This window comes from Scyliorhinus torazame, chromosome 13 (genome assembly GCF_047496885.1).
Source record: "Scyliorhinus torazame isolate Kashiwa2021f chromosome 13, sScyTor2.1, whole genome shotgun sequence".
Lineage (NCBI taxonomy): Eukaryota > Metazoa > Chordata > Chondrichthyes > Carcharhiniformes > Scyliorhinidae > Scyliorhinus > Scyliorhinus torazame.
The window spans coordinates 99063788-99077032 of record NC_092719.1 but is presented as its reverse complement, the minus strand read 5'-3'; positions in this window follow the sequence as shown (position 1 = coordinate 99077032).

Here is a 13245-nt window from a genome sequence, read left to right as displayed (position 1 = left end):
CCCATGTCATTGATCTTTATGTACAACGAATAGCTTCTCTCACTCACTCACAGATCTCCTCATCCGCTAACAGCCCTGTATCTAGTCTCCACTGTGGGCACTGGGACATTCCCCTATCTGCCCGTAGGTCTATCCAGTGTGGTGCATGATCTGAGACCGCAATTGCTGAGTACTCAGTGTCCTCAACCCCTGCTAACAGTGTTTTATCCAGCACAAAGTAATCTATCCTGGAGTACATGGGAGTAGAATGAATATTCCCTGCTCCTTGGTCTCTCAAATCTCCACGGATTAAAGTCACTCCCCATGATCAGCCGGTGCGAGCGTCAATATCTGGGATCTTCCCCAGCACCTTCCTGATAAACGCAACATCATCCCAGTTTGGGGCATATATAGTCACCAGCACCTCTGCCATTCCCTCTAGCTTCCCGCTAACCATAATAAATCTGCCTCCCGGGTCTACCTCTATCCTCCCCACCTCAAATGTCACCCTTTTGTTAATCAGGATAGCCACCCCCCCTTGTTTTAAAGTCCAGTCCTGAATGAAACACTTGCCCGACCCATTCCTTCTTTAATCTAATTTGGTCTCCCAGCTTCAAGTGTGTCTCCTGTAACATAGCCATGTCCACTTTTAACTGTCTCAGACATGCGAACACACAAGCTCTCTTAAGTGGCCCGTTCGATCCACGAACATTCCATGTAACCAGTCTGGGCGGCGGGGCTTTTGCCCCCCTCCCCTGTAAGTCAACCATGACCTTTCCTAAGCCAGCTCCTAGCCCGTGTTCCACACCTTGCTTGGTCCGCCCCTCGGCGGCGACCGCCATCTGATCTCCATCTCCAGTTTCCTAACTGTCCCTTACCCATCAGCAGTACCCACCCTCCCGCACCCCCTCCCCCCCACTTTGTCTTTCCTCAGCTCTCCCCCCACTTTGCTCCCGTGAACCAGCTATCCAGCTAGCTCAGCATCTCCCACTCTCTAGCGTCAAAAAGCCTGCCGACTGCCAGATTCTATCACACCGAGCAATAAAACAAGCACTCAGCACAGTAACAACAATCCCAAAAAGCAAATATACCCTCCCACAACGTTCAGGCAAAGAGGCAAACCCCTCCCCCTTTAACCAATTCTTATCAGTCCTATCATCTTCAAACAGAATCCAACACAAAGGAAGAAGCTTCAAGCAGCTTAAGTGAAATTATGCATGCAAGAATCAACCATCATTCTTGTGGAAACTAAAACAGCCCAGCGCATCTTAAAAGTTCTTCCCTCTGCGATATCATACATAAAGCAGTAAATCAAAATCAAATTACACAAGAGAGGGAGGAGAAAAAAAATATTAAAACACCTAAACCCTTTTCTTCCCGAACATCGCAACTCAATTCACAGAATTAAAAGACCAAAATTTTAAACAAGACATAGCAAATCACAAAACCATTTTTCTCACCTCCCCGCCATCCTGTTTCCTCCCCCAAACTCAGACCCCCACAGTTTGAGTTTAAAAGTCATTACACCAGATTGCCAGGTTCTACCCCTCCCCTTTGACCAATTCTTATCAGTCCCATCACTTTCAAAGAGAATCAAACACAAAAAAAGAAGCTCCAAGAGGCTTAATCAAAATTATGCATGCAAGAATCAGCCATCTCAATCAAAATCAAATTAAACAAGACGAGAGAAAAGAAAAGAGAAAAACATTTTTAAAAATAAAACACCCAACCCCTTTTCTTCCCGAACATCCAACTTAACTCACAGAATTAAAAGACCAACATTTTAAACAAGACAAAGCAGAACACAGAACCATGTTTCTCTCCTCCCCGCCACTCCATCCCGTCCCTCAAACTCAGCCCACCACAGTTAGAATTTAAGAGCCCTTAATTTAAGAGGCCTTAAGCCAGATTATTGTCTTTCATAAAAGTAGCCACCTCTTCTGGAGAATTGAAGTACAGCTCCCGGTTCTCGTAGGTCACCCAAAGACGAGCCGGGTCTCGCAGTCCAAATTTAATGGCTTCCTCAAACAGGGCCACCTTAACTTTGTTGAAACTTGCTCTCCTCTTTGCGAGTTCTGGTCCCCAGTCTTGGTACACCCGGATCTCTGATTCTTCCCACATGTACCATTTTGTCTGCCTGGCCCACTTCATGATACGCTCCTTGTCGAGGAATCGATGTAGCCTCACCACCATGGCCCCCGGGGGCTCACGACCCAGGGGCTTACATGCGAGCACCCTATGCGTCCAGTCCACCTCCAGTGGCTTGTGAAACACATCGGCCCCGACCATCTCCTGTAATATCTTCCCCACATACGCTCCCGCATCTGATCCCTCCTTCCTCTCTGGCAGCCCGACGATTCGGATATTTTGCCTGCGAGACCGGTTCTCCAAGTCCTCCACTTTATCAAGCAGTCATTTCTGGCTGTCCTGTAATGTGCTAATTTCCAAAGCCATTGCAGTGGACTCCTCCTCTTGTTCAGTCACCAGCTCCTGCAACTTTAGAATCTCCTGTCCCTGGGTCGTCATTTTCTCCTCCACCCGGTTAACCACCTCCTTAATCGAGGCTATCGCCTGGGTCATGTCTTTTGCACACTCCTTACGGTGCCGGGCAAACTTCTCATCCAGGTACTTGACCCATTGCTCCATCGACCAGTGAGCTGGCGTGGACACGCTTTGTCTCGTTACCATTGAGCTCGATGGCCTCTGATTCTTGCTTTCACGCATCTTTTGGTTTCTCCTTTTTCGACTCTTATTTGGACACAATTCCATTATTTGAGGGTCACCTCCTTTTCCTCTCCCTTCGATCAACTTATGTTGAGAAATTTTCTGAAAAATCCAGCTTAAACACCATTAAAAAAACACTAAGGGCGAGAGCTGCTGAATGTGCGACCATTTACTCCATGGCTGCTACAGGAAGGGAAATGACTCAAATATTGACTTATAACTTTGTACACACTATCTGTCTCATGGTAAATGAGCGGTGCCACAATTGGGAGATGGACTTATGACTTCAGTCTTAGTAGGCGAAGTTAGATTACACAGGTGGCACCTCGTTCTCTCGATTTCTTTCTTTCGAGGCTTGTTATAAATATGGAATGTCTTTAGCCAAACAAGGCCTCCCATTTGGTGAGGAAAACTCCCTTGGAGTTAACTGTTGAAGATTGTTTGTTTTGCTGTTCAAAATAGTCCTTGTGAGTTAGTTATATTTTGTTTAAAGAATAATTTGTTGGTAACTGGTGTTCTTGTAAAGTTACAGATAAGTTAATTTGTTAGAAAACGACTAATTTGTCGCTGGAATATTTTGTGTAATGGGATATGAATTATAATGCACACCCGCGTTGGAGGGGAAAATCAACGTCGAGTAAAAGGCCAAATGTCTTTTTATCGATATCTTCCAACTAAGGAGGACAAAGGGATGGGGAAAGTACGAGAGTAAGCTTGCAGGGAACATAAAAATTAACAAAGTTTTGTTTTTCTTTTTCAGTTTAAGAGTATCCACATTTTTTTTCCAATTAAGGGGCAATTTAGTGTGGCCAATTTCACCGACCCTCTGCACATCTTTTTGGGTTGGGGTGAGACCCACGCTGACACAGGGAGAATGTGCAGACTCCACATGGACAGTGACCCAAGGCTGGGATAGAATCCAGGTCCTCGGCAGAAGTGCTAACCACTGCACCACCATGTCGCCTGGACTGTAAAGTTTTCTATAGATATGTGAAGAAAAACCAGATTGGTGAAGACAAATGTAGGTCTTTTACAGTTAGAAACAGGTATTTATAATGGGGGGCAAAGAAATGGCTGACCAACTGAATACACACCTTGGTTCTGTCTTCACAAAGGAGGACACAAGTAACATACCAGAAATGTTGGGAAACATGGTTTAGTTAAAGGGAGGAACTAAAGGAAATCAGTATTACCCTGCAGTACAGAAATGGTGCTCGGGAAATTGATGGGATTGAAGCCCAATAAATCCCCAGGGTCTGAAAATCTACATCCCAGAGTACTTGAAGTGGCCCTAAAAATAGTGATGCATCTTCCAATATTCCATTGACCTTGGAACAGTTTCTGCAGATTGAATGGTAGCTAATGTAACTCACTATTTAAAAAGGGAGGTTGGGAGAAAATGGAATTTTTAAAGTTCAGTAGGCCAGACGTCGGTAGTGGGGAGAATTCTAGAATCCATAACGGTTTTATAGCAGCAAACTTCGAAAACAGTGGCAGGGTTGGACAGTCAGCATGGATTTATGAAAGGGAAATAATGCTTAACAAATTACCAGAAGTCTTTGAGGATGTAACTAGTAGAGTTGATAAGGAGCCAGTGGATATGCTATATTTATATTTTCAGAAGGCTAATGACACAGTTCCACATAAACGATTAGCGTGTAAAATTAAAGCGCATGGGATTGAGATGGATAGAAAACCTGTTGGCAAACAGGAAACAAAGAGTAGGAGTAAAAGGGCCTATTTCCAATTGGCAGGCAGTGACTAGGGTACCGCAGGGATCAGTGCTGGGCCCCCAGCATTTCGCTATATGTTAATGATTGAGGAACATGGGAGCAGAAGACTGGAGTTTGTCCATTCTCCCTGTGTCCTCCGGGTACTCCCGTTTCTTCCCACATTCGAAAGATGTGCAGGTTAGGTGGTTTGGCCATGCTTAATTGCCCCTTGGGGTGGGGTTGCAAGAATAGGGCGGGGGATTGGGCTTGGGTAGGGTGGCCAAAGGGTCGGTGCTGACTTGATAGACCGAATGGCCTGCACTGTAGGGATTCTATTCTAGAAGTCGGCAATTCAGCCCTTCAAACCTGTATCTCCATTCAATCAGATTATGGCTGATCTCTTCCTGGTCTCAAATCTACCTCCCTACCTGTACTCCATATCCCTTTAACCCATTTTTAAAAAATCGGAAGTATGTCTATCTCCTTCTTGAAACCATTTACAGATTCAAATTCCACCGCACTATGGGGCAGCGAGTTCCACTGATCAACCACCCTCTGCGAGAAGTTGTTCCTCATCTCAATTTTAAAACTACCGCCTATAAATCTATATCTGGGACCTCTCGTTCCAGATATGGGAACTAAATGTAGTATCTCCAAATTTGTAGATGACTCCAAGTTGGGTGGGAGAGTGAGTTGTGAGGGGGATGCAGAGATCAATCAATGTAATTTGGACAAGCAGAGTATGATTTGGGTAAATGTGAGGTTGGCCCACTTTGATAGCAAAAAGTTGAAGACAGATTATTTGGGCATAAATTAGGAGAGGGGAATGTGCAATGAGACCTGAGTGTCCTCGTACACCAGTCACTGAAGGTAAGCAATGCAGGTACAGCAGGTGGTAAAGAAGGCAAATGGTATGTTAGCCTTCATAGCGAGTGGATTCGAGTACAGGAGCAGGAATGTCTTGCTGCAATTCTACAGGGCCTTGGTGAGACCACACCTGGAATAGTGTGTGCAGTTTTGGCCTCGCCTTAGGAAGGATATTCTTGCTCTCGGGAGTGCAGCAAAGGTTTACCAGACTGATTTCTGGGATGGCAGAACTGATGTATGAGAGATTGAATCGGTTTTGATTGTATTCGCTGGAGTTCAGAAGAATGAGAGGGATCATATAGAAACCGATAAAATTCTATCAGGACAAGACAGGGTAGGGACGGCATGGTGGCACAGCGGTCCTCACGGCACCAAGAACCCGGGTTTGATTCCGGGTCACTGTCCATGTGGAGTTTGCACATTCTCCCGGTGTCTGCGTGGGTCTCGCCCCCACAACCCAAAGATGTGCAGGATAGGTGGATTAACCATGCCAAATTGATTGCTTTATTGTCACATGTCCCGAAGTACAGTGAAAAGTATTTTTCTGTGGCCAAGGGAACGTACACAGTATGTACACAGTAGACAAAAAGAATGATAAACAGAGTACATTGACAAATGGTACATCGACAAACAGTGATTGGTTACAGTGCGGAACAAGGGGGCAAACAAAGCAAATACATGAGCAAGAGCAGCATAGGGCGTCATGAATAGTGTTCTTACAGGGAACAGATCAGTCCGAGGGGGAGTCGTTGAGGAGTCTTGTAGCTGTGGGGAAGAAGCTGTTCCTATGTCTGGGTGTGCGGGTCTTCAGACATCTGTATCTTCTGCCTGATGGAAAGGCCTGGAAGAGGGCAAAGCTTGGGTGTGAGGGGTCTCTGGCAATGCTGCCTGCCTTCCTGAGGCAGTGGGAGGTGTAGACAGAATCAATGGGAGGGCTGAGTTCACCACACTCTGCAGTTTCTTGCGATCTTGGGGCGAGCAGTTGCCCTACCAAGCTGTGATGCAGGCGGACCTATCAAACATATTAACAAGCTTCTATCTAGGGGGTGTGGAGTGGGGGTGTATATACTTTTGTTCAGCCCTGGAACCTTTTGACCCTGTTTTTGGGTCCTTCCTTTGCGGCTGTGTTTTTGACCTTCCTCTGTCTGCCTTGTTTCCATCTCCTTCCCCCCTCCCCTCCCCCCTCTTCCCTTGCTCCTTCCCTTTCCTTTGTGCTTTGTGGCCATCTGTGGATACCCTCTCCCCCACCCTGCAAATCTATTGGCTACAAACAGGTCCTGGAATAAGTTGGTGAATGGCTCCCGCGTCTTGTGGAAATCCTCTTCCAACCTATGGATAGCAAATTTGATTTTCTCCAGGTGGAGATATTCTGATAGGTCGGGCAGCCAGTCTGCAGCTTTGGGTGTGCTGCTGACCGCCACCGAGCAGGCGATCAGGGAGGCAAAGGCCCATCTCCCCATGAAGAGTTCTAGCTGCTCTGAGACCCTGAAGACTGCCACATTTGGACACGGCTCCACCTTCATCTCCACAACTTTGGACATTGCCTCAAAGAAGGCTGTCCAGAACCTGACAAGTCGTGGGCATACCCAGAACATGTGGGTGTGGTTTGCCGGGCCTCCCTGATACTGTTCACTTATGTCCTTCGAGAAGAACCTGCTCATTTGGGTTCTGGTTAGGTGCTCTCTGTGCACCACCTTAAGCTGTGGTAGGCTCAGCCTTGCGTATGTGGAGGTGGAGTTTGCCCTGTTCAGTGCTTCGCTCCAGAGTCCCCACCATATTTTTGTCAAGAGTTCTTCCTTTCAATTTCCTCTTGTCTCATTCAGCGGGGAGCGTGCCTTCCCGAACAGTTGCCCATTCAGGTCCCTGCAATCCCCCCCGCAAGTCACCCGCAACCACCAGCCCATCTACCAGTAAGTGTCTCTGTGTCCATTTCCCTACAGAGTAAGTTTCTGATTTCCATGTGCTATAGTTCATTTCCTTTAGGCAGTTAAAACCTCTCCTTCTAGCATTGCTAGTCATATTTGAGGTCTTCCCCGATTTGGGGTTGATCTGTCCTGCCGTGGGTCCTGAGCACAGTTAAAGTCTCTCCCCCATGATTAGTCGGTGTGTATCTATGTCAGGGATTTCTGCCATGGTCCTCATTATGAACTCCGTGTCGTCCCAGTTGGGAGCATACACGTTGACCAGGAGCACTGAATCCCAATTGAAAACAGAAAATGTCCCGGAGTTTCAGAAGAAGGGATTGGCTGCTCGCCAAGTCCATCAAAATGACATCATATGTTATGCCACAGAGTCGACTGCATCAAGGCGTGTGACTGGGCCAGTTCAAATAGCAGCTTGCACAGTGTGTGTGTGTGTGTGTGTGTGTGTGTGTGTGGGGGGGGGGGGGGGGGGGGGGTTGCAGTTTCAGTTCAAAACCAAAAGTCTGTAGTTTTAAAAACAGCCAGCAGGACAGGCAATAAAAACAAGGATTTAAAGAGGTTCCTTACCACTTCGATCTAAGTCAGACTCATTCTAAAAAATATGGGGCCCCTATCAGTTTTATTTCTACAAGGTTTTCTGTAGAACATGCAGTGCTGTCTCTAGCATAATGTACGTGAGGGTATCTGCCCTTCCTTTGTATACTGTTCTGTTCTTTTTCTCTCCATCCTTATATTCTTTTTTAGGTTGAAGCGCTGGGTTAAATGAACCAACTGGATTGTTTTTTTTGTTTAATCGATGAATTGTTTGTGTTGCACCGCACCCGTTTTATTGGGTGTGTTTTGCTTACTAAAAACAACAAAAAGATCAAAATTATTTACTAAAAATTATTTAATTGAGGAATGTGCACATGTAAGAGTATTTCAATGTATTATTTTCTTACGAGAAATGTCAAAACAAATCTTATACATTAATCTGCTCTTAATGGTTCGCTTAAAGTCACACTTTCCAAGAACACAACTAGGAGGAGTTACTGTACTTAAGTGCAGGGTCAACATTGCAGCATACAGGGTTAACTGGTGGGATAGGTTAATATAGATGATGTTGTAACAACTGACATCAGTCAGTCATGTATTAGATTTTCTCTCGGGAGAGAGGGGTTGGAATCATGCCTCGAAGCAATGTGCCTATTTTTTAATCTGTTCAGATGTAGTTCTAATAAACAAATGTTAAGCAGATCTACAGTCTGTCTAAGAACCAAGTCCCGTACCTAGAGTCCACGATAGAAGGACCCAATCGCATTACATTGTGGTAGTGGTGGAGACATTGGTGAATATATACGTCACTGATATTGAAGGGACCTTGGGGTGAGGGAAAATTTGAAAACCACCTCATAAATTGCTATTCATGAAGCCAGGTAGAGAGAAAACAGGGAGCCTAACATAATAATAATAATAATCATCACTTATTGTCACAAGTAGACTTCAATGAAGTTACTGTGAAAAGCCACATTCCGGCGCCTGTTCGGGGAGGCCGGTCCGGGAATTGAACCTGCGCTGCGGGCCTTGTTCTGTGTTACAAGCCAGTTGTTTAGCCCACTGTGCTAAACCAGCCCCCGTCAGTATTAGGGAAATTGCTTGAGTCCATTATCATGGATTTCATAGCACACCATGTGAAAACAGTGGTATAATCAGACAAAGTCAGGATGGATTTACGAAAGGAAAGTCATGCTTAAAATTATTTTTTTAGAGTATCCAATTTTTGTTTCTTCCAATTAAGGGACAATTAAGCGTGGCCAATCCACCTACCATGCACATCTTTGGGTTGTGGGGTGAAACCCACACAAACACGGGGAGAATGTGCATACTCCACACGGACAGTGAGCTGGGATCGAACCTGGGACCTTGGCGCCATGAGGCAGCAGTGCTAACCACTGTGCCACCGTGCTGCCCTAGAAAAGTCATGCTTGACAAATCTACTTGAATTCTTTGAAGATGTAACTAGTAAAGTTAACCAGGGAGAACCAGTGGATGTGGTTTATTTAGATTTTCAGAAGGCTTTCGACAAGGTCTCACATAGCAGATTACTATGTAAAGTTAAAGTGCATGGGATTACAGGCAGTGTCTTGAGATGGATAGAAAGCTGATTCGCAGACAGGAAGCACAAAGTTGGAATAAATGGGTCTTTTTTGAAAGGTAGTGACAAATGGGGCACCATAGGGATCTGTGCTGGGACCCCAACTGTTCACATTATATATTAATGATTTGGACGAGGGAACTAAATGTATTATCTCCAAATTTTCAGATGATACAAAGTTGGGTGGGAGGGTGAGCTGTGAGGAGGATGCAGAGATGCTTCAGCGGGATTTGGACAGGCTGAGTGAGTGGGCACATGCGTGGCACATGCAGTATAATGTGGATAAATGTGAGGTTACATGCTTTGTAGCAAAAATAGGAAGGTATTATTTGAATGGGTGTAAATTGGGAGAGGTGGATACTCAGCGAGACCTTGGTGTCTTTGTGCATCAGTCGCTGAAAGTAAGTGCGCAGGTACATCAGACAGTAAAGAAGGCAAATGGTATGTTGGCCTTCATAGCGAGAGGATCTGAGAATAGGAATAGAGATGTTTTACTGCAATTATATAGAGCATTGGTGAGGCCACGTCTGTAGTATTGTGTGCAGTTTTGGTCTCCTTATCTGAGCAAGGATGTTCTTACTATAGAGGGAGAGCAGCGAAGGTTTACCAGACGGATTACTGGGATGGCGGAACTGTCATATGAGGGGAGATTGAGTCGGTTTGGATTATATTCATTGGTGTTTAGAAAAGTGAGAGAGGATCTCATAGAAACGTACAAAATTTTAACAGGATTAGACAGAGTAGTTCTCAGAAAGAATGTTCCCGATGGTGGGTCATAGTTTGAGGATAAGGGTTAAACCCTTTAGGACTGAGCTGAGGAGAAATTTCTTCACCCAGAGAGTGGTGAATCTGTGGAATTCACTACCACAGAAAGTAGTTGAGGCCAAAACGTTGTGTAATTTCAAGAAGGAATTGGATATAGCTTTTGGGACTAAAGGGATCAATGGATATGGGGGGAAGGCGGGATGAGGGTATTGATCTTTATGATCAGTCATGATAATGAATGGCAGAGCAGGCCCAAGGGGCCAAATGGCCTCTTCCTGCTTCTATGTTCAATGTTATTGTCCATGTATAACTAATTGACAGAAGGAAGGGACACCATGGACAGAGGTAGCGATGACCGTCTCTGGTGAGCAGGTCCTGCCTCTACCCCACCCAGTTGCCTTCCCTGAGGGCCCACAGAGAAACCAGCAGAGGGAGTAATGGGGACACCATTTTCTCTGGTACGAAGCAGGGTCAGGTCTTCACAATAAAGAGCCAAAGTTGCAAGTTAGTTCCATTCTTCATGTAGTAGGTCCAGTCTCCGACAACATTCTCCTCAGGCGGGGGGTGCAGGAGCCCACTGCAGATGTTGAATCCACCCTTAAAGCCTTTGACAAACATATATCAGCCTGAGTTGAAGCTTATATAATTGAACAAGCATGTTTTAACCAGGGGTTAACCAGTCTGGGAAATCGATTAAATTATTTCTAATCAACCTTGGTTGCCCAGTTAGTTCTCGTGGATACGAGGTGCTGAAGGACGAGTTAATGCGTAGCCATATTGTCATGGATGTTCAGGATGAACAATCTACTTTATGCAGACCAAAGATGATCTTCCTTTGAGTCAAGTGGTCCTGAAATTAGAGAATTTAGTAGGACTATAATTCAGCATGACACCAATGTTTCACTAGACTCTATTAACTGGGTCGGCCCATGGCCAGGAGATCCATCCACAAATCAGCTGAAAGAGTGGGAAACTCTACACTAACAGCCATTTTGAGATGTTTGAGTTGTGTGAAAATGTCAGGAGTGCGGTGGAATAATCTCCACTTGCCTGGCTGAGTGCAGCTCCAACAACACTCAAGAAGCTCAACACCATCCAGGACAAAGCAGCCCGCTTGATTGGCACCCTTTTCACAAACATTCAAACCCTCCACCCTGACGGACAGTAGCAGCCGTACGTACCGTCTACAAGATGCACTGCAGGAACTCACCAAGGCTCCTTCAGCAGCACCTTCCAAACTGCAATCTCTACCATCTGGAAGGACAAGTGCGGCAGATTCCTGGAACATCATCACCTGGACGTTCCCTCCAAACTACTCACCATCCCGACTTGGAAATATATCGCTGTGCCTTCACTGTCATTGGGTCAAAAATGTGGACCACCCTAACAGCACTGTGGTTGTACCTACACCTCAGGGACTGCAGCAGTTCAAGAATGCAACTCACCACCACCTTCTTAGGCATAGACAATAAATGCTGGACTAACCAGCGACACCCATATCCTGTAAAGGATGTTTTTTAAAAACCCAGCATAAATGCCAGGACTGTCCAGCAGGGGGTGTAAAATCCATCCCGTGCAGCAAAACTGGACATTTCAAACATTGGATAAAAGCAAATTATTGAACGAAAATGAAAAATGCTGGAATCTGAAACGAAAGAGAAAATGCTGGAAAATCTCAGCAGGTCTGGCAGCATCTGTAGGGAGAGAAAAGAGCTAACGTTTCGAGTCCGATGATTCTTTGTCAAAGCTAACAGAGAAAGTGGGAAATATTTATACTGTGGAGTGAGAATGAAAGATGAGTCATAGCCATAGAAACCCAGGGAAACCGGGTGCTAATGGCCACAGAAACCAAGGGGAAAGAGTGCTAATGGCAGTCCCCAGAGAGAACAAAAGGTGTGAAAGGTCAAACAGCAGAGAAACTAACATCAGAGGATGAACTGTAGATGTGGGGGGAGGGGAAGGGGGAGGCAAAGAGGAGAAAGGTGAAGGAAAGGTGGACAAGATTGGGGGGGGGGGAATTAAATATATATTAAGAAAGAAAGAAATGGTAAAAGACAGTTAAAATGAAATAAAAACAGATGGGTTGAGGTGGGGTAGAGCTGAGCATCTGAAGTTGTTGAATTCGATGTTCAGGCCGGAAGCTGTAGCGAGCCTAACTGGAAGATGAGATGTTGTTCCTCCAGTTTGCGTTGCGCTTCACTGGAACTTTGCAGCAGGCCAAGAACAGACATGTGGACATGGGAGCAGGGTCTTTTGTTAAAATGGCAAGCAACAGGAAGGTCAGGGTCCTGAATGCGCACAGACCGATGATGCTCAGCAAAGCGATCACCCAGTCTGCGTTTGGTCTCTCCGATATAGGGGAGACCACATTTCAAACATTCCTGCAAATCCAACAATTTTAATCAAAGTAGATGGTCTGAAAGTATTTATGAAACACATTCCTTCAAGAAAAATCTGAAATTACAGATTTCGCAGGAGAAGTTATAAACCAGGCTAATGTTCAGTTAATGTCAAAGCTCCAAGCACCTTTAAAATTGATATAGGAGCTGCTGTTAACATATTTGAAGATGATTCTAACTGACTTCAGCCAATGAGCCTGTCTCCATCAGACATCAAGTTACAAGATCCAGCTGGTATTGCCCCTCCAATCAGAGGTAGGATTATTGCTGCTATTAGCTACAAGGTGTGTCAGATCCTCTCCTATATTCGTCACAATTAATATATATCCTTGCTGAGTGGAGATGTTGGCTTGCTTCTTGGAATCCTGGAACATCCAGATGATGCTCATCATTTGAATACCTCAGTCTTTCATGCAACAAGCTTCAACTTTTATTTAGAAGCTGTAGAAATTCAGCCTTCAGAAACTGTGGAAGTTTATACACTCAGCAGTAAGTTGTTTTCTTTCCCAGCGACACCATCCACTAGACAGTGGCAGAGATTGAAGATCTCTCAGTTCTTCACAATGTAAGGCCAGAGGTGGTGGATACAGACGGCATTGCAGCAGATGGTGACCATCCTCACGAAGACCTGCTGGACCTGAATTGGCTCTTCCTAGAAATTGATGAGGAAGAATTTCTTGCTGTACTGAATGATCCCTTAGAGGTTGAGGTCCTGGAGGATAATGGGCTTTCTAGTTGATAGA